Source organism: Primulina tabacum, chromosome 6 (assembly GCF_025594145.1).
Source record: "Primulina tabacum isolate GXHZ01 chromosome 6, ASM2559414v2, whole genome shotgun sequence".
Taxonomy (NCBI): Eukaryota; Viridiplantae; Streptophyta; class Magnoliopsida; order Lamiales; family Gesneriaceae; genus Primulina; species Primulina tabacum.
The window spans coordinates 34,667,239-34,691,930 of NC_134555.1; the positions used below are offsets into that span (position 1 = coordinate 34,667,239).

General features: G+C 35.7%; 1 long non-coding RNA gene across 4 annotated transcripts; it reads left to right on the plus strand.

Annotated features, from left to right (window-relative positions):
- Positions 1-15,358: 15,358 nt before the first annotated feature.
- LOC142549274 (uncharacterized) lies at positions 15,359-24,419 on the plus strand. 4 transcript variants are annotated; one of them, XR_012821151.1, is made up of 4 exons: positions 15,359-15,514; positions 15,670-15,944; positions 16,456-17,169; positions 24,142-24,409. It is a non-coding gene; the product is annotated as an uncharacterized LOC142549274 (long non-coding RNA). The 4 variants fall into 4 exon arrangements; XR_012821152.1 differs by lacking the exon at positions 24,142-24,409 and adding an exon at positions 17,266-17,438; XR_012821154.1 differs by lacking the exon at positions 15,670-15,944 and having other exon boundaries at positions 15,359-15,621; positions 24,142-24,419.
- Positions 24,420-24,692: the final 273 nt, after the last annotated feature.

Here is a 24,692-nt window from a genome sequence, read left to right on the forward strand (position 1 = left end):
TCTCTGCACTGATAGATGAGCAATCACTGCGTGCTTCCTGCTCAGAGCATCTGCGACCACATTAGCCTTACTCAGATGGTAGCTAATGTCACAATCATAGTCCTTCACCAGCTCAAGCCACCTTCTCTGTCAAATATTCAGTTCCTTCTGTTGAAGAAGTACTTCAGGCTCTTATGATCTGTAAAAATCCTGCACTTCTCCCCATACAAATAGTGTCTCCAGATCTTCAGGGCAAATACAACCGCTGCTAGCTCGAGGTCATGAGTTGGATAATTCTTCTCATGGACCTTCAGCTGTCTGGACGCATAGGCTATTACTCTGTCCTGCTGCATCAGAACTGCGCCCAAACCAAGTTTCGATGCATCCGTAAAAACCACAAACTATCCCTGCCCTGATGGCATAGCTAGCACTGGTGCAGTAGTCAAAGCATGCTTCAGTCAGTCAAAGCTCTTCTGGCACTCAGATCCCCAGATGAACTTGGCATTGTTCTTCGTCAAGACGGTCATGGGCATCGCAATAGAAGAGAAGCCCCGGATAAACTTCATGTAGTAACCTGCCAATCCCAAGAAGCTGCGGATCTCTGTCACACTCTTAGGAACTGGCCAATCTCTGACTGCCTCTACCTTGCTGGGGTCGACCTCTATGCCATCCTGAGATACAATGTGGCCCAAGAATGCCACTCTATCAAGCCAGAACTCACATTTACTGAACTTGGCATACAATCGTCTATCTTGTAGAGTCTGCAATGTTGTCCTCAGATGCTGACTATGCTCTTCCCTGCTATTCGAATAGATCAGAATATCGTCAATGAAGAATATGACGAACTGATCTAAATATGGCTGAAACATGCGATTCATGAGATCCATGAAGATCGTTGGAACGTTCTTCAGACCGAAGGGCATCACCAAGAACTCATAGTGCTCGTAACGCGTCCAGAAGGCTGTCTTATGCACATCTGACTCCCTCACTCTCGGCTGGTGGTATCCGGATCGAAGGTCTATCTTGGAGAACACTGAGGCTCCCTGAAGCTGATCAAACAAATCCTCGATCCTCGGCAACGGGTACTTATTCTTCACTGTGACCCTGTTCAGCTCTCTGTAATCGATACACAGTCGCATGTTGCCATCCTTTTTCTTAACAAAAAGAACTGGTGCACCCCATGGAGAAAAGTTAGGGCAAATGAAACCCTTATCTAACAGATCCTGAATCTGATCTTTGATCTCCTTCATCTCCGTAGGTGCTAACCGGTATGGTGCCTTAGATATCGGCACTGTCCCAGGCATGATCTCAATGAGAAATGTTCACCTCTCTGTCTGGTGGGATGCCTGCAACATCGTCAGGGAAAACTCCGGAGAACTCCCTGACCACATCAATGTCCTACAGCCTCTGACTGTCTGTCTCTGTCACTGACACGATGCTGGCTAAGAACGCCTGGCAGCCTCTCCTCATAAGTTTCCTCGCACACATGCAAGAAATGACGTGCGACATCTGCTGATGTCTAGCTGCCTCGAAAACAAACGGCTTCCCACTGGGCGGTCTGACAGAAACTGACCTCTGTCGAAAATTTATGACTGCACCATGAGAAGATAGCCAGTCCATACCCAATATGATGTCGAACTCCGGTAGTGGTAGCACAATCAAATCTGTCTGTACTGCATACTTCTGTAACCGGAGCTCCAATCTCTTCACTATCTGGGAAGTGAACATCTGATCCTCGGATGGAATCGACACTCTGCACTCTGAACACTAAATCCATCGCTACTGGTATGATTCCTAGTCGATTCACGAAAGATTCGTACATAAACGAATGTGTATCCCATGAATCTAACAATGCATGCGTGGCTACACCTGCAATGTATATCCTCCATGCGACAAAACATACTATCAAATCTAATATTGTTGAACTGAAGGAAATCCTTATCGAAAATTAATCCAAAATCCTCGAAAAATCATTGAATTAACCTAAACATTATTCCCCAAAAATTTCAAAATTGAGCCTCATAACATCAAAAATTGCAATTTAGTCCCTTAAAGTTCGAAAATTTCATTTTGGTCCTTAAATCATTTGTTAGTACAATTGGGTCCCTAAAATTTCTCAATCCAATAATTAAATTCCTAATCCCATCTAGGTAGATAATGCATCCTTAATTTTATCTATGTTGTCAATCCCAATAAATAAATCCTCAAGCAAGCATTAAATCCAAGCAATCATGCGAAAATTAAAATCTTAAATAAAAAGGTTAACGGTAATCAGTGTCTAGTATGGTTCTGCATCGGCCTCCTCGGCATGCATCACATAGGCCCGGCCAGTAGTGGGGCCCTTGATCTTAGGGCAGTCTGCAGCTTTGTGGCCCTCTGTCCACAAACGAAACACTTGTAGGTCCCCCATAAACACTTACCGATATGGAACTTACCGCACCTCGGGCATGTCTGCCTGTCCTTTGGCTGAGGCGCTCCTGGTGCCTGAGGGGGTTTCTGCTGCTGGGGCCTCCTGGACTGACCCTGGGGCTTCTGCTGCCCCTGCTATCTCGGTGGTCCAGATAACTGTTTCTTCTGTGGCTGGGAACTGGACTGAGGCTGGTGCCGCTTCCGTTGCAGCTCAAAATCTATGTCTCGGAGCGCCTGCTCCGCCTTGAAGGCACATGAAGTGGCATCATCATAACTCATCGGCCTCATCAACATCACATCCGGCGAAGGGTAGGTCTCAGTCCATCCAAAAAGTGCCGCAGCTTCTGACGGAATCTCTCGCTATGATGGGCACAAAATGGCAGCCCCTGTCAAACTTGCGGATGAACTCCGCCACAGATGAGTCCCTCTGGCGGAGACTTATGAACTCTCTCGTCAGGCAGCCCCTGACGTCAGCTGGAAAGTATTTCCCATAGAACAAATCCTTGAACCTGGCCCATGTAAGGATGGCCAAGTCCACAGCATGGGCGGCTCCCTCCCACCACAGGGACGCATCGTCTCTCAGCATATAGATGGCGCACCAGGCCTGGTCGCCATCCCTCATCTGAAGATAATCAAAGTAACTCTCTAGAGATCGAATCCATCTCTCTTCTAAGAATGGATCAGTAGTGCCCCTGAACTACTTCGGATTGAGCCGACGGAACTGCTCAAAAACATCCACGTGAGGCCTAGGAGCCTGCTGAACCTGCTCCAATAGCCTAGCCATATCCTCCAGAACTCGGGTTAGCTGGGTATCCTGGCGGTGGTGGTGGTGGAGGTCCTCTGCCTCCTCCAGGGATCTCATCCTGCCTGTCCACCCTGGGCTCGCGTCTGGTAGGCATATTTGAATATAGTCTAATTCATAAACGTAACCCATCATGCAATTAATCTAGCTCTTGAAATAATAAACCTTAGATCGTAAAAGCAGTTAAACATAAGCAGTAAATCATCATAAGGGATAAATCATGAAAACATGCAGGTGATAACAATAAATCATTTAAAACATAAAAGCTTACAGACTTGAGGCTTGAAGACTGAGCTGTAGAAGCTGGCGGCGGCACAACTCTATACATGACCCTTGCTCTGATACCAACTGAACCGTCTGCCGTTTTAAAAGTGCGGAATTATTATTATTATTTGTTTAAAAGCTCTCATTTTGAAAAAAATATTTAAATAAATCGCATGCATGCAATCATACTTAAAAAATCATTTAAAAATTATCATAAAAAATTACCACTAAAATATAGCGGAGTAAAAAAACGAGTAAAATCTTAACATCAAGTGGTAAAATAAACAGCGTATAAAATACTCATATCCTCTCAATAAGATAAAATCATAAATGTGGGGAAAAATCATAAGGTCTTCGGGTCGTGTTGCCCACCAGGTCTGCCGGCTCAGAGTTCAGCACCTCCAGTCCCCTCGACATCAAACTCACCTACATAACACACGCCTAGTGAGTCTAAAGACTCAACACACCTGTACCATAAATAACAAATACATATACATGACACACAACATTGAAAAATAACATATTAAACATATCCTTCATGAACTTTTAAAAGCATAATATAAACGTGTTGTGTAAAATCATGACGTGTCAAAATAGCTCATCGTTAATCATTAATCATCATTCATCATTCATCATTTCCATTAGTGAATTCAGTTCACTAGAGGTGACTATCTTACATCATCATTTACGATAGATCCATCATACATAGAACCGCGGTACCCGGCGGCTGTCGGACATCACTTACAGGATTACCCATCCACTGTGCCTAGGCCATATCATCAGCATTTACATATACATCTTAAACATTTACATATACTTCGATAGCTACAACTACTTCTCATCATTCAAAACATCATCATTTATATCACTTATAAAAATCATGCACAAATGCATTTTTCTTTAAATCCAAGCATGCAACGTATAATTTCATAAAATCTTAAAAATCGTGAACATGATGCATAAACATTTAAAATATGGTAAATTTGTGCTCAGGGCGCTGTCAGGACCAAAATTTCACCCCGGGTGCAAAATGACCATTTTTTCCCTTAGAAACCCAAAAATTATAGTTTCACCCGTGGACCTCTAAAAATGACCCGAAGCTTACCAAAATACTTAAAATGTCTCAAAACATATTTATAAGCATTTCTAGACGTAAACTCGAGCCCAATACAGAACTTAACCAATTCGTTTTAAAACATGGACCGGTGTCCCGGTTTAAATCCGAATCGAACCGAAACTTCCCAAAATTTTACCAAACTTAAAGCATGACTTAATAACACCATACCTGACTTAAATTCACTCAATTCGAACCCCTTAGAACCCTTAAAAGTTTGCTGGTATGCTGCTGGATTTTTGTACCAAGAATTCGAAACTCTAGTTGACTATCAAGCCCAAATATCTCGGCCTCCCTCCAAACCCGACCAACCCCGGGCTCTACCAAACCCTCCTAGACCTCGACTGGACCCTCATGAACCAGCCTAACCCATGGCTGTTCCACCATGCAAACCGCAGCTCCCCCACTATCGTGATTCTCACAAAACGCCAACCCGAAGCCAACTCCTACAATTCTCGATCAAACGCGCTTGGGCTGGTTCCAGTACATGCTGAACTCCTCCAAACCTTGTCTCAGACTCACCAGGGTCTGATACATGGCTCGGATTGGTCTTGGAGTTCTCGTTCAAGCGCGAAATGCATCTAGAAACCCTAATGCATGAACTTTTAAACTTTCATGAAATAATTTTACCATGCATGAATTATGCATAAAATGCATAAAAATACTTAAACACATAATTTAAAATAAAATCCTAGATTGCATGCATTAAGGTTACGTGAATTAAATTTCTGGATCTTACATCAGTTATGGGAAGAACTGAACTGATATCAGCTAAACTAATCAAATAGTTAAACAGTTAAAGACGCAAGATATGTTTATAGATGTTCGAAGACTTCAACTGCTCCTATGTCACTCTTTCTACCACCTCGGGTAGGATCCACTAGAAGCCTTTGATTTATACAACACCTTGTACAAACTCACTCCAGGAGGGCAACACCCGACTAGAACTCCTAGCACTCAACATTGCAGGCAGCACCTTGCAATCTGCATACTGTTTAATGTCTTTATGTCAAGACTACAAACACAATATTTAACGTCTTTGTGTGAAGATTCGCTCAGCTAAATAATAAGCTCAACTCTCTGTATATGTGAGTGACAGTGTGTGAATGTGTGAGAACTGATCTAATCAGTACAACACGAAGGTGTTCTCACACGATTGGGCTAACTGCTTCTAGTAAGCTGATATGAAATGAACGTGCCCACTATTTTTCTTCACACACGGGTATTTAGTTGTAGTTCCGCTACTTCTTGTTTTTTTCATTCGTCTTTGAACTGGTATTTATAGGCACTTAGCTGACCATTCATGAAAACTCAATAATAATGTCTGTTGCATTTGCAAATGCTTCCATATGACATGTCTTGTCATTCTGACACTGTTCTGGAAGCTTTTCTTTTTTCTGCTTTGCTGTAATATCCATTATTGTATCTTTGTCTGTGAAGTAGCTTGTATCTTGTATATTTGTTCTTAGCTGGATTCCATTTGATAGTCTTGTCGTGACATGCGAACAGATCAGTTGCAACTGATGTTCTAAACTGGTTTGGTTAACTGATTCTCTGAACTGGTCTTGTGAAATCAGTTTGGACTGATTTCACTGTATCAGTTCTTTTGTTCAGTTGGGTTCTTCATCAGTTGAGTTCTTCATCAGCTGGCCGAGCTTTTAAAGATCTAGTGTGAACCACCTATCAGCTGGACAGTCAGTTGAACTGTTCCTAAATATATCCGTTGAACTGATTCAGTTTTGGCAATCAGTTGGCACTTTCAGTTTGCGTCTCGACAGCTTTATTTTTGGCTTCGGGAACTGATCATTTTAGGATCTGATTAGTTTCAGCTTTCTGCGCAGTAGATGAATTTGTTAGAGACAAAATAATAATTTTTGTTAATACCAAAATCAAGATTTGCGAACATGAAATGTTCCAACAAGTAGTTATGTTTCTATTAGATAGTCAACCTGATCTATTTTTTCATGAATTAGGTCTGGTTGAAGATCTGTTTTGTGAAATTAACTGTGAGACCGATGCTAAAGTTTGTACTCACACTATGAGACATGTAATTTTTTTAAAAAAACAACTACCTTGCCATTTAAGCCACGTGAGCAAATGAATTTGTTGGACGAACCAAGTGCTCATCAAACCATAAGCTAATAAAACACCGTTCGATGCAAATATTGAGATATTGATTAATTACTCATCTTTGTTTTATTAAATGTTCTACTCGAGTTTTTCAAAAGATTTTAACTTATAAATAATTATATTATTAATGTATTATATGTGATTCATCATCTCATCGTACGAGCTAAAGAGTGAACAGACTTTCGATGTGATATCCAAGTCATCTTCGGGAACTCCCAAGGCTTTCCAAATAGCTTTCGATGTTATTCAATTCGGACAACATAGTTGCCACGGTTCTACCATATTCAGACTTATCTTTATTTTGTTGAGGCATCTGCTTCCGCCACTATACCATCCGGTGGACAGAGCCACTGCGGGCATGTGGTATTTGTGTTGGAGTACTAGTATGATATTATGGAAATTTTCCTTTTTTACCACCTTAGATTTTGTGTGTGTGAATTATAAAATTCGATACTATCAAATTATTATTTTGAAATTTTCTTTAAATTTTCAAGCACGATTTTTCCACTTATTGTTTTCGCTGAAATCTTCAAGCGCGGGATCTCTCATTTCGTTTCCGACCCATTGACAAAGATAGAATTTCGTGAACGACCTTCGTTTGAATTGCATATTGATATTCTTCATATCACGTCGCAAAATATAATACATATAATCTATTTTATATCTCAATCAATGATGCATGATGTCAAACTAGGTTATCGAGGGTTTTATTCAATTTTATTGCATATTATGTGATGTTATATTTGGTCAAAGATAACCATCTTCCACCCAATAAAAATTTGTCTATTTTTTGAATAACTTAAAAATAACAATGAATATTTAATTTATAGCTATTTTTAATGTACAAGAGCAGTCAAGTTTTCACATGGACATTGTCCTCTGGACTTAGGATAAACTACTTTGTAATGACATTATAAACCAAGTTAGTATGATCATTTGAGTTGACGATTATACCAAGAACCAAACTTAGTTACTTATAGATGTCGAAGCACGCAGCTTTAGATGCATAATTTGTGTGACTTTTACATGAGAAATAAAATTGGATGGTAAAAACTTATGTGAGACGGTTTCATGGATCGTATTTTGTGAGACGGATCTCTTATTTGGGTCATCCATAAAAAAATATTATTTTTTATGCTAAGAGTATTACTTTTATTGTGAATATCAGTATGGTTGACTTGTCTCACAGATAAAGATTCGTGAGACCGTCTCACAAAAGACCTACTTAAATTGGATTTATTATTAGCTGTATGATTTGATTTAATTAAATTATGAATGTTTTATCGATCAATTTGCAAAGGCAATTTTCAGACATAATACTCAATTAAGACCTATAATACCTTTGCGTTCTAAGATTTAAAATTTTTCAAATAAATTTAATTTGACAATCAAATATTTATTGAGCGTCGTAAAATTTTACCTTTGCATTCTAAACATTGTACAACAATCTATTCCGAATTTTAAGTGAAGATATTGTGTATTGTAATTCCCTATGAAAAATCAACTGGAATTAATGTCGTTCTTCAGCCGCACGTCTAACTGTTTCTCTAATTCTACAATGAATTTTTTGAACTTTTCAAATGTTTCAGACTTTGTATCTCATTAAATACACATAATCATACATGAAGGATTGTGTGCTGGGCACCTTGAGGTTCCTTGAACACAATAAATCAATGAGCTGCAATAGCTCGTGTTCTAAGAATGTATATACCGATGAATTAAATCGAGTTTGGTTACAAACCAAGCGGAAAACACTCGATGTAATCCTTCGTTAAGAAACACTGATAAATTTTATATTCTGTATAACCGAATAACTGAAAATTACATGGGATCAGTTCTGGCTTATATCAGTTCAGTTACTGACATAATTGAACTGATATCAGCTGAACTGATCAAATCAGTTAATAACAAAAACAAGCAGTTAAACAGCGATAACATAAGATATGTTTATGGATGTCTAGAGACTTCAACTGCTCTTACGTCACCCCTTATAATTCCTCGGGTAGGATACACTAGAAGACTTTGATTAATTACAACAAGTGTAATAACCCACCCAGCTTAGGACTTACTCACTGCCTAACTGAACTCCTAGACTAGACTGAAGGCAGCACCTTCCAGTCAACACTTGTTTAACGTCTGTGTGTCAAAAACTACATACACAAGTTTATTGTCTTTGTGCAAGACTGTATTTGGGTGGTGTTGTGTGTGTGTGTGTGTGAGAACTGAACAATGAACTCTATCAGAAAGTGTTCTCATACACTGAGGAAATTGTGCTTCTTAACTAAGCTTGATAACACGATGAAGTGTTCCCTCTGGGAAAATTGCTTTTAGTAAGCTGATATGCAATATGCATGCCCTTTCTATTATTTTTCCACACACTTGTTATTCTTCTTATTGTGGATGATGTTGGTCTTCACTGATTTTCTATTTATAGACGGAAAACTGATCATATAGTGAGACTCAACAATTGTATCAGTTGCAGCTTGAATGTGTTCCTTGAGATTCTTGTCTCGACTTTTCCGAAATCTATGCAGGAACATTTTATCTTTAAGATTTGCTGCAACGTCCATTATTGTACTATAGATAGTACAAATGCTTTTGTACCATTGCGTAGCTGCAATCCATAAGCTTTTCTTGATCTGCAACTGATTGATTCTTAACTGATGCTCCTAACTGGTCATCTGAAATGATCTTCAGTTGGGCTGGTGAAATCAGTTGACTCGTCAGTTGAACTGATTTCACTCTTTCAGTTGAACTGGTCAGCTGGGCTCTTCATTAGTTGAGCACTTCATCAGCTGGTCGGGCTTCTGAAGTTATACTGCTAAACCACCTATCAGCTGGACAATCAGTTGAACTGTTTCTTTGATATATCAATTGAACTGATTTAGTTTGGTCAATTAGTTGGTGTTTTCAGTTTGCGTCTCGATAGCTTCAGTTTGTTGGCTTGATAATTGATCAGTTCGAAGTTTGATCAGTTCCAGCTTCCTGCGCACTTATGTAAATCATTATAAACAAAATAACAAATTTTGTTTACATCAAAATCAAGATTGTGAACATGAAATGTTCCAACAATACCTCGCATGGTCATTAGTAAAGATAATGAAGTAAGATTGTCCATATTTTGTGCCAACACTTAGCGGGTCACACACATCAGTATGGATCAAATCCAGTAGATCATATGCACGTTCCACTTTCTCTATTAAATGGGTTCAGACATGACTCACATTTATCAAGAGAGTTTATGTCTGACAAATAAAACATGCTTTTTCCTACTAACTTTTGCATAATTCTTTTAGAAATATGTTTTAGCCTAGCGTTTCACATGTGTGCTAGATTAAGACTATCTAGTTTTATTTTGTTTGTTGTTGAAATTGCATTAACTTGGATATTGTTAGATGAAATATATTTTATTTTTAAGTTGTAGAGATCGTTTTTTATTTTTTTTTATTTCAATTAAACATTTATTCTTGTAAATATATTGCAAACACTTTTTGCAAAAAAACAAGAAATTCCATCTTTATCAAGCATATAAATAGAAATATTTTTTTAGCCAAATCTGGAACATATAATACATTTCTAAAAAATAATATAAATTATTGTTTAATATTAAATAAACATCTTCTACGGCCTTCGCAGCAACCCTTGTTCCATTGCACATCCTTAGAAAGATCTCATCATCCCTTATTCTCTCACTTCTTGTCATCACCTGTAAATCATTTCATAGATCGGAACCACATCCAGTATCTAATAATCAAGAAGTTGAGTTAGTTGATATATATATTTCAACATAAAACATACCATTGCCAAAACTCTTCTGCGCTTAATATTCCTTCCATTTGTGCTTCTTGTGACTAGGATTTTTTTAGCGAAAACAAACATCTTCTGACTTATCGGGCTTGTGGCCCTTCAGTAGCAATTGGATCTTGCTTCTTTCTGGGTTTTTTCTCGGAAAAGGCGTAAATCTTCTTTCTCTTATTGTGCACCTTACTTCGTCCCAGATGACGAGCCCACTAAGAAAACATATTTATCCTTTATAATGTTTGCTTCATATATAGTAAGGATATTTACTAGTTAGTCAAGGCTAGCCTCTATCTTATTCATGTTGAAGTTCATCACATACCAATCAAATGAGACTGGCAGTGACATGAGTAGTATGTTTGTGGACAACTCGCTTGGGATGACAAGGTCCAAGACTGCTAGCTTTTCGATGGGCCCAATCACTCTTATACCATGCTCGTGGATCGAGGTCCCTACTCGCGTGTGTGTGTTCATGAGCTTTTTGAGAGCAGCGTGCCTTGGTGGATGTGTTTGTATGATGTACAACTTTTTTAGTTGAATGTAAATATCATAAGCATTTACAACATTCTCAAACCTCATATGCAGTTCATTTGACATAGAAGCTAGAATATAGCTCTTAGCTTACAAGTCATGGTCTCACCATTTGTCAAGCTTGGACAATTCCTCAATAGTTGCATTAGTAACTGCATTTTTTTTAGAAACTTTATTGAGCACATACGCTTATTTATATGAATTTAAAACAATTAATTCATTAGTCAATCATGATAGTTTGGTCTGGTTAGCTTGTTTTGATCGAGTATAAAAGATAAAAAGATTTGCGATGATATCGTAAATATAATGAAAATGGAAACCAAATAAATATTACTTACTATTTAAAATATTTTATAAGACATAAAACATGTTTTATGAATTACCTCTCACTGTTATGACATTTCACTATACTCTGATGAAACGAAAAATCATATTTTCTTATAAAGTACGCAAGACCCGATTGCTAAATTATGATATTGAATAATATCAGCAAATCATAATTTTCAAAATGTAAAGTCTAATTGCATCTCCTTGCAACCTCAAGTTATGATGTTATTTATTTTCACGTGTCTAGCCCGACTCATCAATGTCGAATCTTAATATACGATCGCACGAGATCCCTCAATTATATGATTCGAAGTTATAGGAGTTCCATGTAATTCACATCAAGTGTGTCAGGAAGTCATAGCTTTTCGGTGTCCAGTTCTTCCCAATAATATGAGCCAGACACTGAGTGCAGGTAGCGGTCATCATTCAACCATTGTTGATGAAAGACTGAAAGATCCAAACTCTCCTTTAATTTTCTCCTTTTATGGGCTTAATATAAATTTTGAATTTTATCCAAGATGAGATATTTTAATTTTGAAAATTTATCTCATGATTAATTTTTAAAAATGTGCTATATTTTTTTGTATGTTTGTAGGATTTATGCAACTCACGTTATTATAATAATAATAACGCATATACTGTGTAATGACTCAAATCCTTATTTGAATGAAGTACTGATTAAGTTATGATTAAATAATTGTGATTAAATAATTGTTAATTAAGCATTATGATGGAATTGATTAATTGAGGATCAACATGTTGGGATCCGTTGAATTTAGAATGAATCACCCAATTTACTTTGATTACCTTATCCCAAGAAATCCAACTAGACAAATGAGATTAGCACGTGATAGACAAGATTGAGTTTTGATCTAGTGAACTAGTCTGGATGCAGCCTATAAATAAAATCTGATTTCATTTGTTTCCTACACTGCTTTCCCGCAACTTCTTTCTCTCGAGTTCTAGTCATATACCTTAGGTTTTTAGCTAGTTTTAGGGCAGTTCAATGTCAGGAAGCTTCAAAGCTGGTGTGGTCTCAAGGATGGATCATTGAACCGGGACACGCAAATTGAGACGTCATCAGCAGCTGATAATAGACGAAGATATAATCCTAAAGCCTTAAATAATGATTCAAGTACCATTGAAAGAAATTTGAAACATGTTTAATGATTATGGATATGGCATGATAATGATTTCAATGTACTGGTATTGTCAAGGTTCAGAGGATTAAATTTATGTCAGATTGTTTTAATGAGGTACTTGATGTACTGATTGAGATATCCAAGTGCAGTATACACACTTATATGTTTCATATTTATTTGTTGCATGATATTTGTTTTACTATTTTGATATATTATGCATAACATATCACGTTGGGTCTGATATGTTTTAAGATATACATCATTTGTTTGGGCCACTCAACCTTGTTCTGTATTTTGGATGGTTGGATATCGAGAGATACAATATACAATGGGACCTGCAGGCTCTGATGACCCTGTACATTGTAGATCCACATCTTGATGATGAGTGTGGGAGCCAAAACATGCATATGGAAGATTAGAGACTACACACTCTGGCACATCTATACTAAAACATGAGATTCTTGACTTGATCCTTGATATCCGAGCATATTGTATTTCACATGCAGCATATCAGTTTGTATACTTGTATATTCTCGTACTATACGCTGTCACTCACATACTTGTTTTCATATTGAAGACCCTATTCCATAGAATATGTTCTAGGTTGGATGGTTCGGACGGCTAGTGAAGTGGCTAGAGTAGTTAGGTTTTCAGTGATGATCCAGTGGAGGTTTCTATTTTGTTTTCGTTACTTAATTGTTGTTATTAACTTTATTTACGCATGATTATTAGCATGTTTAGTAATGACTCAGGTAAGGACGCTACATTAGTGGTATCAGAGCATGCAAAGAATTTCGGGACATTAGTAATTCTGTTTCGAGGATTTAGAGCTTGATTTTTTTCCTATCAGACGTCAAGATATGGAAATAGTGACGGAAGTGTGAGACATGATCATTATGGCAACAACGATGTAGGCCAAGAACATCGTCGTAGATATCATGATGGAAGGAGTCACTTGAACCATGATGAAAGGAGACGTAGGAACTTCGTCAACATTCTGGATTTTATAAAGATTGGACCTCCACCGTTGACAAGAGATGAGAATTCTGATTTTGCTTGAGCTTGGGTCAATATCATAGAGCATTGTTTACGAGTGTTGCAATATGACAAGGATGAGAAGATAGAGGTAGCTGATTTCATGATCCAAGGAAAAGCTTGTAAATGGTGGAAATCTTTTTCTTCCATTCTAGTTCAGCAGCATGAGTGAATTCGTTGGGAACATTTCCATTAGGACTCCATCAATCATCACTTTCCAACAGCTGTATTTTAGGCGAAAGAGATGTAACAATTGACCATTAAGCAAGGAGATTCGAGCATTTATGATTAACATAAGCGTTTTAATGATATATTGTCATATGCTTCTCACACGAGTGAGAATTCAGCAGTGAAATATTCACATTTTTTTAATATATTGAACTCAGAAATTTTTTATCGAGTTTATGTATGTGACGATCCGAATTCGTATGAAGGATTAGCAAATCATTGTCATAAAGATGAAATCAATATTTCCAGGAGAAATTCTATGCAAGCTAGCAAGATTTCTAGTTCTTTGGATCCAATGGGTCAGTCTTTCAAGAAGTTCATTTCTTCTTCTTCTTCCGGTTCTGGATGAGTATATTTTTTTCGTAGGAAAATGCTGCAATGCGGCCATTGTGGAGACAACCACCAAATGGAGAAATGTCAAAGGGTGAAAGGTGTTTCTTTCATGAAGAGGGATTACCCTAACTTCGAGGATTAGAGTGGAGGCGGAGGCTCTATGGTAGGGTCTTGTAGTGAAAAACAGTCTGAGACAAATGTGCAGCAGAAATGTTTTCCTACTCAAGGTTCTCTTCGTTGGGTATATCGCAAGGATATCAGCAACTCTCATGAATCCAGGGGCAAGTGTTTGCCCTAAACCAAGAGCAAGCTGAAGAGCAAAACAAGATAGTCATTGTAGGAAATTTCCTTTTATGTGGTTTTCCTGCATATGTATTAATTGACATTGGGCCACAAATTCATTCATAGCATCAAGGTTTGTGAAGAAGTATAAACTACCCTACATGTCATTAGATGTTTTAATGTCAGTGTCTACAACCATGTGACATGAGGTTTTAACTAAGTGACCAATCATATAATTCTTATTATAGTTTGAAGGAAAATACGTGTATACCAATTTGATTATATTGGCCATGGAAGATTTTGATTTTACTATGGGAATTGACCCATTGAAAAAGTTTAGAGCGACCTTAAATTCTCATCAACGTCTTGTTCAGTTTCATCCAGAAGAAGATAAGAATTGGTTCTTTTAGGGTGAGGAAGCTCGACCTCTAATGCCAGTAATGTATGCTGTAAAGGAACATTAGGCTTTAACGAAAAGAGGGAATTGATACCTCATTTATGACGTAGATCGAAGGATGTGACCGACATGAATAACATTTCAGTTGTCGATGAATTTCTTGATATTTCCCCCGATGAAATTCCTAGACTTCCTCCGGACAGGGAATTGAAATTTGATATAGAATTGTTTCCAGAAACCGCACCTATCTCCATAGCGCCTTATAGATTGGCGAAATCAGAGATGAAAGAGTTGAATTGTAGGGAAGAAATTTTCCCCGCGGGTTCAGGTCCCCGTGAGGAAAACCCGAAACGGATGGGTTCGAGGGAGAGCTACTGGGTTCGGTTTCGATTTCGGGGATTTTTAAAATCTCCGTAGTAATTCGAGGACGGGTATGGGGATGATATCCCCATCTCCGAACGCGCTCCAATAATAGTAATTATTAAATAATAATAATAATAATTAGGGTTTAGGGTTTAGATTATTATTATTACTATTATTATTTCATATATGAGAACAAAATAAAAAAAATAAAAACCTAAATACCTAACCCCTCAATTCTCATTCTTCATTGACCATTCTCCATTCACGCCTCCACTCCCAGGTCCAACACTCCAACCCTTCATGAGTCACAACATTTCCTTCCGATTTCCGACGTTTTCTCACTTTCATAGAATGTTGGACCTCAACCCAATGTAAACCAGGTTCGATTGTTGTCTTTTGTATATCTATTTGAGTGATTATTGTTTAAACCACATGTATAAAGCAAAGTCTTGCTGCTGAACCAAACTCAGATTCCGAATCGTCTGAGGTATATTGATAATTTTTTGCATTCTTTGATTATATTTTTTGTTCTCAGTCTGGAGACTCTCAAACGTCTTTATTCCAATTAGTGCTGCCGAAGGGTTTTATGGTCACGCGACCAGATCCTGCCAAATCCGGGAAAAAATTAGCTGGCAAAGTTTCTTGATAAAACGTGATATTTTGACTGTGATTGTGAACCAATCCATTTGCAACTTCGGGTTGTTCTTCATTTCATGATTCATAGTGACTTGTTCCAATGAAATCCGAAGGATAATATAATTTTTAAAGTCATTTTGTTTGGGCTAAGAAAAGAGAATTGACAGGCCTATGGTATGAAAATTTCGATTCACCCCTTGTTTCCATCCATCAAATACTCGACCAGATTTTTTATGCTCATTTCAATGTTAATGATTTTATTAGCCTTCTTGATTTTTTCAAGTGGTGTTTCATGCTTTGGTGCTTTTGACCCAAAATCATGTTTAAAGATTTTAGGATTTTATAATAAAATATTTGTTTATTGCATTATAAATTTCGGGGTTTGTTCAATGAAGATTGCTAAATCATTTATGACAGATTTTGTTCAAATTTTCCATTTCTTTTAATTCCATTGAGAAATTTTCGGGAAATGAATGTTGGGATCACTGTCCAAGTTCTTGTCTGAAGGATGGTCTCATTTTTCATTTTACTTGGCCACCATTTCATTTTTCATTTTTGTTGGCCACCATTCCATGTGATAAAATTGTTGGCCACCATTTCATTTTTTATGCTTTTAAATTTACAAATATTGATGGTTCATATTGAAATGCCTTGTCATGGTGATCATTATGTGATATTATTTCAGATGGAATCTAATTATAAAGAGGTTGAGACTGCTCCAATTAAGGGAAGTAAGAACTTGCATCGAAAAATGAGAGTATTTCAATCGAGGAAAATGAAATACTTCAAAATGAGACTTTAGATGCTGAAGTTACGTGAGCAGATGGTGGAAATAAAAAAAAAATTAGATCTCATGCATGTGATCATTTTGAGAGGAAGCTAATATGAGGAAAATGGAAAGTGATGTGCAATGATTGTAAGAAGTCTTTAGGTGGTGAAAGTAAAAATGGTACCAGACATTTACTTGACCACATTAAAAATGTTTGTACAAAAAACAGAAGACTATAAAAAAATCTCTATTGCAACCAACAAATTCCAATGACGGGACAACGATGATTGGGAAATACAACTTCAACCAAGATCACGGGAGGGAAGAGCTTGTGAATATGATTATATTGCATGAGTACCCGCTATCTATGGTTGATCGTGTGGGCTTTAGAAGGTACTCTTATGCGTCACAACCATTATTTAAAGTTGTTTCCCGGAACACAATAAAGAACGACATCATGAAGATATTTGAGCGTGAAAGAGATAAAACAATAAAATTATCATATTGAAATGCTAGTCAGATTGTATTGACTATTGATATGTGGACGTCAAATAATCCAAAAAGGGGATTAATGGCAATCACTTCACACTTCATCGATGCTTCATGGAAACTACAAAGTCGACTTGAGAGGTAAATTTTTTCTTTTCTCTTTAACTTTGTAATTGTATTTACCATAAATAATATTAATATCATAAATAAAATTTATTATATTTCATTTTTTACTAGGTTTATATATGTGTCGTGTCCACATACTGTTGAGGTCCTTGCGAATTCCCTTGTTGATTGTCTCTTGGATTGGAATTTGGATCGTAAGTTGTCTATTTTAACTATTGATAATTGTACAACTAATGATGCTATGATTGAGCTTATTCTAGATAATCTTCCTCCGAGTTCACTTATTTTAGAAAGCAAATTATTTCACATGCAGTATTGTGCCCATATTTTGAATTTGATTGTGAGGGATGGACTAGAGTTAATCAGTGGTAGTATTGTTGGACATCAACTCCAAAAAGAGATGAAAAATTCATTGAAAAATCTCGACAGTTGAAGGTTCCAAGAACTAAAAAATTGGAACTTGATTGCAAAACACGTCGGAATTTTACATATTTAATGCTTAACACTGCATTGGAATATAAAGATGTGTTTGCTCGTTTGAAACACCGTGATAGTTATGTAAAATAGTTCCCACAGAAGAAGATTGGTCAAAAGTAAGAGATTTCTTCTAAATTAAAGATTCCCACTATAAATCTTTTCTTCTCAGCTATTTGTGATATTAAGTTGCCAATTGATGATTGGCTTATTTTGGATGATAATGTGGTAAATACAATGACAAAAAATATGAAATTAAATTTTGAAAGTATTGGGAGGTGATGAATTGTTTATTGGCAATTGGTAGCATTTTAGATCCAAGGTAATGAAGACAGTTCAATTTTATTATCCTCTTGTTTATGGTGATATGTCTTCATTTGAGATTGAAAAAATAAATAAAATGTTGTATGACGTTATTGAAGAGTATAAGAAGAAATTTTAACAATATCAGGAAGTGAAATATTCACGATCTTCATATTTAAGGCCTCCAGTTCCTAAGCATGGAAGTTATGCTGATAAATTTGAGATGTTCATAGAGTCTAATACTATAACACTAAACTTGAGAAGTCAGAGATGGATAATTATTAAGAAGAGTCTCTTTTGCTAAGAAATACAAGTGACTTGGATATCTTATGTTGGTGGAAGACGAATGAGATCAAATATATCATTTTGCATTATATTGCAAAGGATGTGTTGGCCATTCTTGTGATGATGGTTGCTTCTGAATCAACATTCAGTACTAGTGGGAGAGTTTTAAGTGCTCACCATAATTGACTTCATCCTAAAACTATGAAAGATTTTATGTGTGCTCAAGATTGGTTATGGAGTGAAATTCAAGTATTAAATAGTTTCAGCTCGACAGTTGAAGGTTCCAAGAACTAAAAAATTGAAACTTGATTGCAAAACACGTTGGAACTTTACATATTTAATTCTTAACACTGCATTGGAATATAAAGAAGTGTTTGATCGTTTGAAACACCGTGATAGTTTATGTAAAAGAGTTCCCACAGAAGAAGATTGGTCAAAAGTGAGAGATTTCTTCTAAATTAGATATTCCCACTATAAATCGTTTCTTCTCAGCTATTTGTGATATTAAGTTGACAATTGATGATTGGCTTCTTTTGGATGATAATGTGTTAAATAAAATGACAAAAAATATGAAATTAAAGTTTGAAAGTATTGGGAGGTGATGAATTGTTTATTGGCAATTGGTAGCATTTTAGATCCAAGGTACAAGATGAAGACAATTCAATTTTATTAACCTCTTGTTTATGGTGATATGTCTTCTTTTGAGATTGAAAAATAAATAAAATGTTATATGATGTTATTGAAGAGTATAAGAAGAAATTCTAACAATATCAGGAAGTGAAATATTCATCATCTTCATATTTAAGGCCTCCAGTTCCTAAGCGTAGAAGTTATGCTGATAAATTTGAGATGTTAATAGAGTCTAATACTAACACTAAACTTGAGAAGTCAGAGTTGGATAATTATTAAGAAGAGTCTCTTTTGCTAAGAAATACAAGTGACTTGGATATCTTATGTTGGTGAAAGACAAATGAGATCAAATATCCTATTTTGCATTATATTGCAAAGGATGTGTTGGACATTCCTGTGATGATGGTTGCTTTTGAATCAACATTCAGTACTAGTGGGAGAGTTTTAAGTGCTCACCATAATCGACTTCATCCTAAAACTGTGAAAGCTTCGATGTATGCTCAAGATTGGTTATGGAGTGAAATTCAAGGTATTAAATAGTTTCAGCTCAACAGTTGAAGGTTCCAAGAACTAAAAAATTGGAACTTGATTGCAAAACACGTTGGAACTTTACATATTTAATGCTTAACACTGCATTGGAATATAAAGAAGTGTTTGATCGTTTGAAACACCGTGATAGTTTATGTAAAAGAGTTCCCACAGAAGAAGATTGGTCAAAAGTGAGAGATTTCTTCTAAATTAGAGATTCCCACTATAAATCATTTCTTCTCAGCTATTTGTGATATTAAGTTGGCAATTGATGATTGGCTTCTTTTGGAGGATAATGTGTTAAATAAAATGACAAAAAAATATGAAATTAAAGTTTGAAAGTATTGGGAGGTGATGAATTGTTTATTGGCAATTGGTAGCATTTTAGATCCAAGGTACAAGATGAAGACAATTAAATTTTATTATCCTCTTGTTTATGGTGATATTTCTTCTTTTGAGATTAAAAAAATAAATAAAATGTTATATGACGTTATTGAAGAGTATAAGAAGAAATTCTAACAATCTCAGGAAGTGAAATATTCACGATCTTCATATTTAAGGCCTCCAGTTCCTAAGCGTGGAAGTTATGCTGATAAATTTGAGATGTTCATAGAGTCTAAGACTAATACTAAACTTGAGAAGTCAGAGTTGGATAATTATTTAGAAGAGTCTCTTTTGCTAAGAAATACAAGTGACTTTGATAGCTTATGTTGGTAGAAGACGAATGAGATCAAATATCCCATTTTGCATTATATTGCAAAGGATGTGTTTGCCATTCCTGTGATGATGGTTGCTTCTGAATTAACATTCAGTACTAGTGGGAGAGTTTTAAGTGCTCACCGTAATTGACTTCATCCTAAAACTGTGAAGCTTTTATGCGTGCTCAAGATTGGTTATGGAGTGACATTCCAGGTATTAAATAGTTTCAGCTCGACAGTTGAAAGTTCCAAAAACTAAAAAATTGGAACTTGATTGCAAAACACGTTGGATCTTTACATATTTAATGCTTAACACTGCATTGGAATATAAAGATGTGTTTGCTCGTTTGAAACACCGTGATAATTTATGTAAAAGAGTTCCCACAGAAGAAGATTTGTCAAAAGTATGAGAGATTTCTTCTAAATTAGAGATTCCCACTATAAATCTTTTCTTCTCAGCTATTTGTGATATTAAGTTGGCAATTGATAATTGGCTTATTTTGGATGATAATGTGGCAAATACAATGACAAAAAATATGAAATTAAAGTTTGAAATTTTTGGGAGGTGATGAATTGTTTATTGGCAATTAGTAGCATTTTAAATACAAGGTACAAGATGAAGACAATTCAATTTTATTATCCTCTTGTTTATGGTGATATGTCTTCATTTGAGATTGAAAAAATAAATAAAAGGTTGTATGACGTTATTGAAGAGTATTAGAAAAAATTCTAACAATCTCAAGAAGTGAAATATTCATGATCTTCATATATAAGGCCTTCAGTTCCTAAGCGTGGAAGTTATGCTGATAAATTTAAGATGTTCATAGAGTCAAATACTAAGACTAAACTTGAGAGTTAGATAATCATTTAGAAGAGTCTTTTTTTCTAAGAAATACAAGTGACTTTGATATCTTATGTTTGTGGAAGACGAATGAGATCAAATATCCCATTTTGCATTATATTGCAAAGGATGTGTTGGCCATTCCTGTGATGACGGTTGCTTCTGAATCAACATTCAGTACTAGTGGGAGAGTTTTAAGTGCTCAGCGTAATAGACTTCATCCTAAAATTGTGAAAGCTTTGATGTGTGCTCAAGATTGGTTATGGAGTGACATTCCAGGTATTAAATAGTTTAAGCTCGACAGTTGAAGGTTCCAGGAACTAAAAAATTGGGACTTGATTGCAAAACACGTTGGAACTTTATATATTTAATGCTTAACACTGCATTGGAATATAAAGATGTGTTTGCTCGTTTGAAACACCGTGATAGTTTATGTAAAAAAGTTCCCACAGTAGAAGATGGGTCAAAAGTGTGAGAGATTTCTTCTAAAATAGAGATTCCCACTATAAATCTTTTCTTCTCAGCTATTTGTGATATTAAAGTTTGCAATTGATGAATGACTTCTTTTTGGATGATAATGTGGTAAATACAATGACAAAAAATATGAAATTAAAGTTTGAAATTATTGGGAGGTGATGAATTGTTTATTGGCAATTGGTAGCATTTTAGATCCAAGGTACAAGAAGAAGACAATTCAATTTTATTATCCTTTTGTTTATGGTGAAATGTCTTCATTTGAGATTGAAAAAATAAATACAAGGTTGTATGACGTTGTTGAAGAGTATTAGAAAAAATTCTAACAATCTCAGGAAGTGAAATATTCATGATCATCATATTTAAGGCCTCTAGTTCTTAAGCGTGGAAGTTATGCTGATAAATTTGAGATGTTCATAGAGTCTAACACTAATACTAAACTTGAGAAATCAGAGTTGGATAATTATTTAGAAGAGTCTCTTTTGCTAAAAAATACAAGTTAATTTGATATCTTATGTTGGTGGAAGACGAATGAGATCAAATATCCCATTTTGCATTATATTGCAAAGGATGTGTTGGCCATTCCTGTGATGACGGTTGCTTTTGAATCAACATTCAGTACTAGTGGGAGAGTTTTAAGTGCTCAGCGTAATAGACTTCATCCTAAAATTGTGAAAGCTTTGATGTGTGCTCAAGATTGGTTATGGAGTGACATTCCAGGTATTAAATAGTTTAAGCTCGACAGTTGAAGGTTCCAAAAACTAAAAAATTGGGACTTGATTGCAAAACACGTTGGATCTTTACATATTTAATGCTTAACACTGCATTGGAATATAAAGATGTGTTTGGTCGTTAGAAACACCGTGATAGTTTATGTAAAAGGGTTCCCACAGAAGAAGATTGGTCAAAAGTGAGAGATTTCTTCTAAATTAGAGATTCCCACTATAAATCTTTTCTTCTCAGCTATTTGTGATATTAAGTTGGCAATTGATTATTGGCTTCTTTTGGATGGTAATGTGGTAAATACAATGACAAAAAATATGAAATTAAAGTTTGAAAGTATTGAGAGGTGTGAATTGTTTATTGGCAATTGGTAGCATGTTTTATCCAAGGTACAAGATGAAGACAATTCAATTTTATTATCCTCTTGTTTATTGTTATATGTCTTTATTTGAGATTAAAAAAATAAATAAAAGGTTGTATGACGTTATTGAAGAGTATAAGAAGAAATTCTAACAATTTCAAGAAGTGAAATATTCACGATCTTCATATTTAAGGCCTCCAGATCCTAAGCGTGGAAGTTATGCTGATAAATTTGAGATGTTCATAGAGTCTAAGACTAATAATAAACTTGAAAAGTCATAGTTGAATAATTATTTAGAAGAGTCTCTTTTGCTAAGAAATACAAGTGACTTTGATATCTTATGTTGGTGGAAGACGAGTGAGATCAAATATCCCATTTTGCATTATATTGCCAAGGATGTGTTGGCCATTCCTGTGATGACGGTTGCTTCTGAATCAACATTCAGTACTAGTGGGAGAGTTTTAAGTGCTCAGCGTAATCGACTTCATCCTAAAATTGTAAAAGCTTTAATGTGTGCTCAAGATTGGTTATGGAGTGACATTCCAGGTATTAAATAGTTTCAGCTCGACAGTTGAAGGTTCCAAGAACTAAAAAATTTGGACTTGATTGCAAAACACGTTGGATCTTTACATATTTAATGCTTAACACTGCATTGGAATATAAAGATGTGTTTGGTCATTTGAAACACCGTGATAGTTTATGTAAAAGAGTTCCCATAGAAGAAGATTGGTCAAAAGTGAGAGAGATTTCTTCTAAATTAGAGATTCCCACTATAAATCTTTTCTTCTCAACTATTTGTGATATTAAGTTGGCAATTGATTATTGGCTTCTTTTGGATGGTAATGTGGTAAATACAATGACAAAAAATATGAAATTAAAGTTTGAAAGTATTGGGAGGTGATGAATTGTTTATTGGCAATTGGTAGCATTTTTTATCCAAGGTACAAGATGAAGACAATTCAATTTTATTATCCTCTTTTTTATGGTGATATGTCTTCATTTGAGATTAAAAAAATAAATAAAAGGTTGTATGATGTTATTGAAGAGTATAAGAAGAAATTCTAACAATCTCAAGAAGTGAAATATTCACGATCTTCATATATAAGGCCTCCAGATCCTAAGCGTGGAAGTTATGCTGATAAATTTGAGATGTTCATAGAGTCTAATACTAATACTAAACTTGAAAAGTCAGAGTTGAATAATTATTTAGAAGAGTCTCTTTTGCTAAGAAATACAAGTGACTTTGATATCTTATGTTGGTGGAAGACGAGTGAGATCAAATATCCCATTTTGCATTATATTGCCAAGGATGTGTTGGCCATTCCTCTGATGACTATTGCTTCTGAATCAATATTCAGTACTAGTGGGAGAGTTTTCGGTGCTCACCGTAATCGAATTCATCCTAAAATTGTGAAAGCTTTGATGTGTGCTCAAGATTGGTTATGGAGTGTAATTCAAGGTATTAAATAGTTTTAAAAAATGTTTATGATACTTTATTTATTTTTTTAATTTATAATTTTTTTAATTTTGTCTTATTAGATTCTATAGCTTCAAAGGATCAAAAGTTTGACAACGATTCTGATATAGAATTAAGTAATAACTTGTTTTTGTTATTGTATTAAAGTGTTTTAAATTTATATATTTTTTCCTTATGTTTTATTATTTTTTAGGAGCAGAAGTCATGCACTAACAGTAATACTGATTACAACATAGAGTGATGTGATGTGATATAATGGAGTAGAAAATATCTCATGATGCTAACGAGTTTGATATTTTATATTTATTGAGCTATTGATTTTTTTTTTTTTTTGAGGAGATTGAACTATGGATTATTAATGTTATGATATGTAATATGTTTTATGTATGTCATTTAATTTTTTAGGAGATTGTTTAAATAATTTTAGTTTTATGTATGTCATTGAATTTTTGTATCAATACTTTTTAAGTCAAATTTAAAAGTTTTTGTCAATTCAATAAATACTTGAAGTTTCATAAAAAAAAAAAATTCAAACGGGGACGGGGAAGAGGTCGGGGATCCCATCCCTCCCCGATTAGGTAGAATCAGGGATGGGTTCGGGGATGGGGATGACAAACCCGCCCCGGCTCCAGCCCCAGCCCCGGCCCATTGCCATCCCTAAGTTGAAGCATGGGAGCGGGGATGGGGATGACAAACCCGCCCGGTCCCGGCCCATTGCCATCCCTAAGTTGAAGCAACAATTAC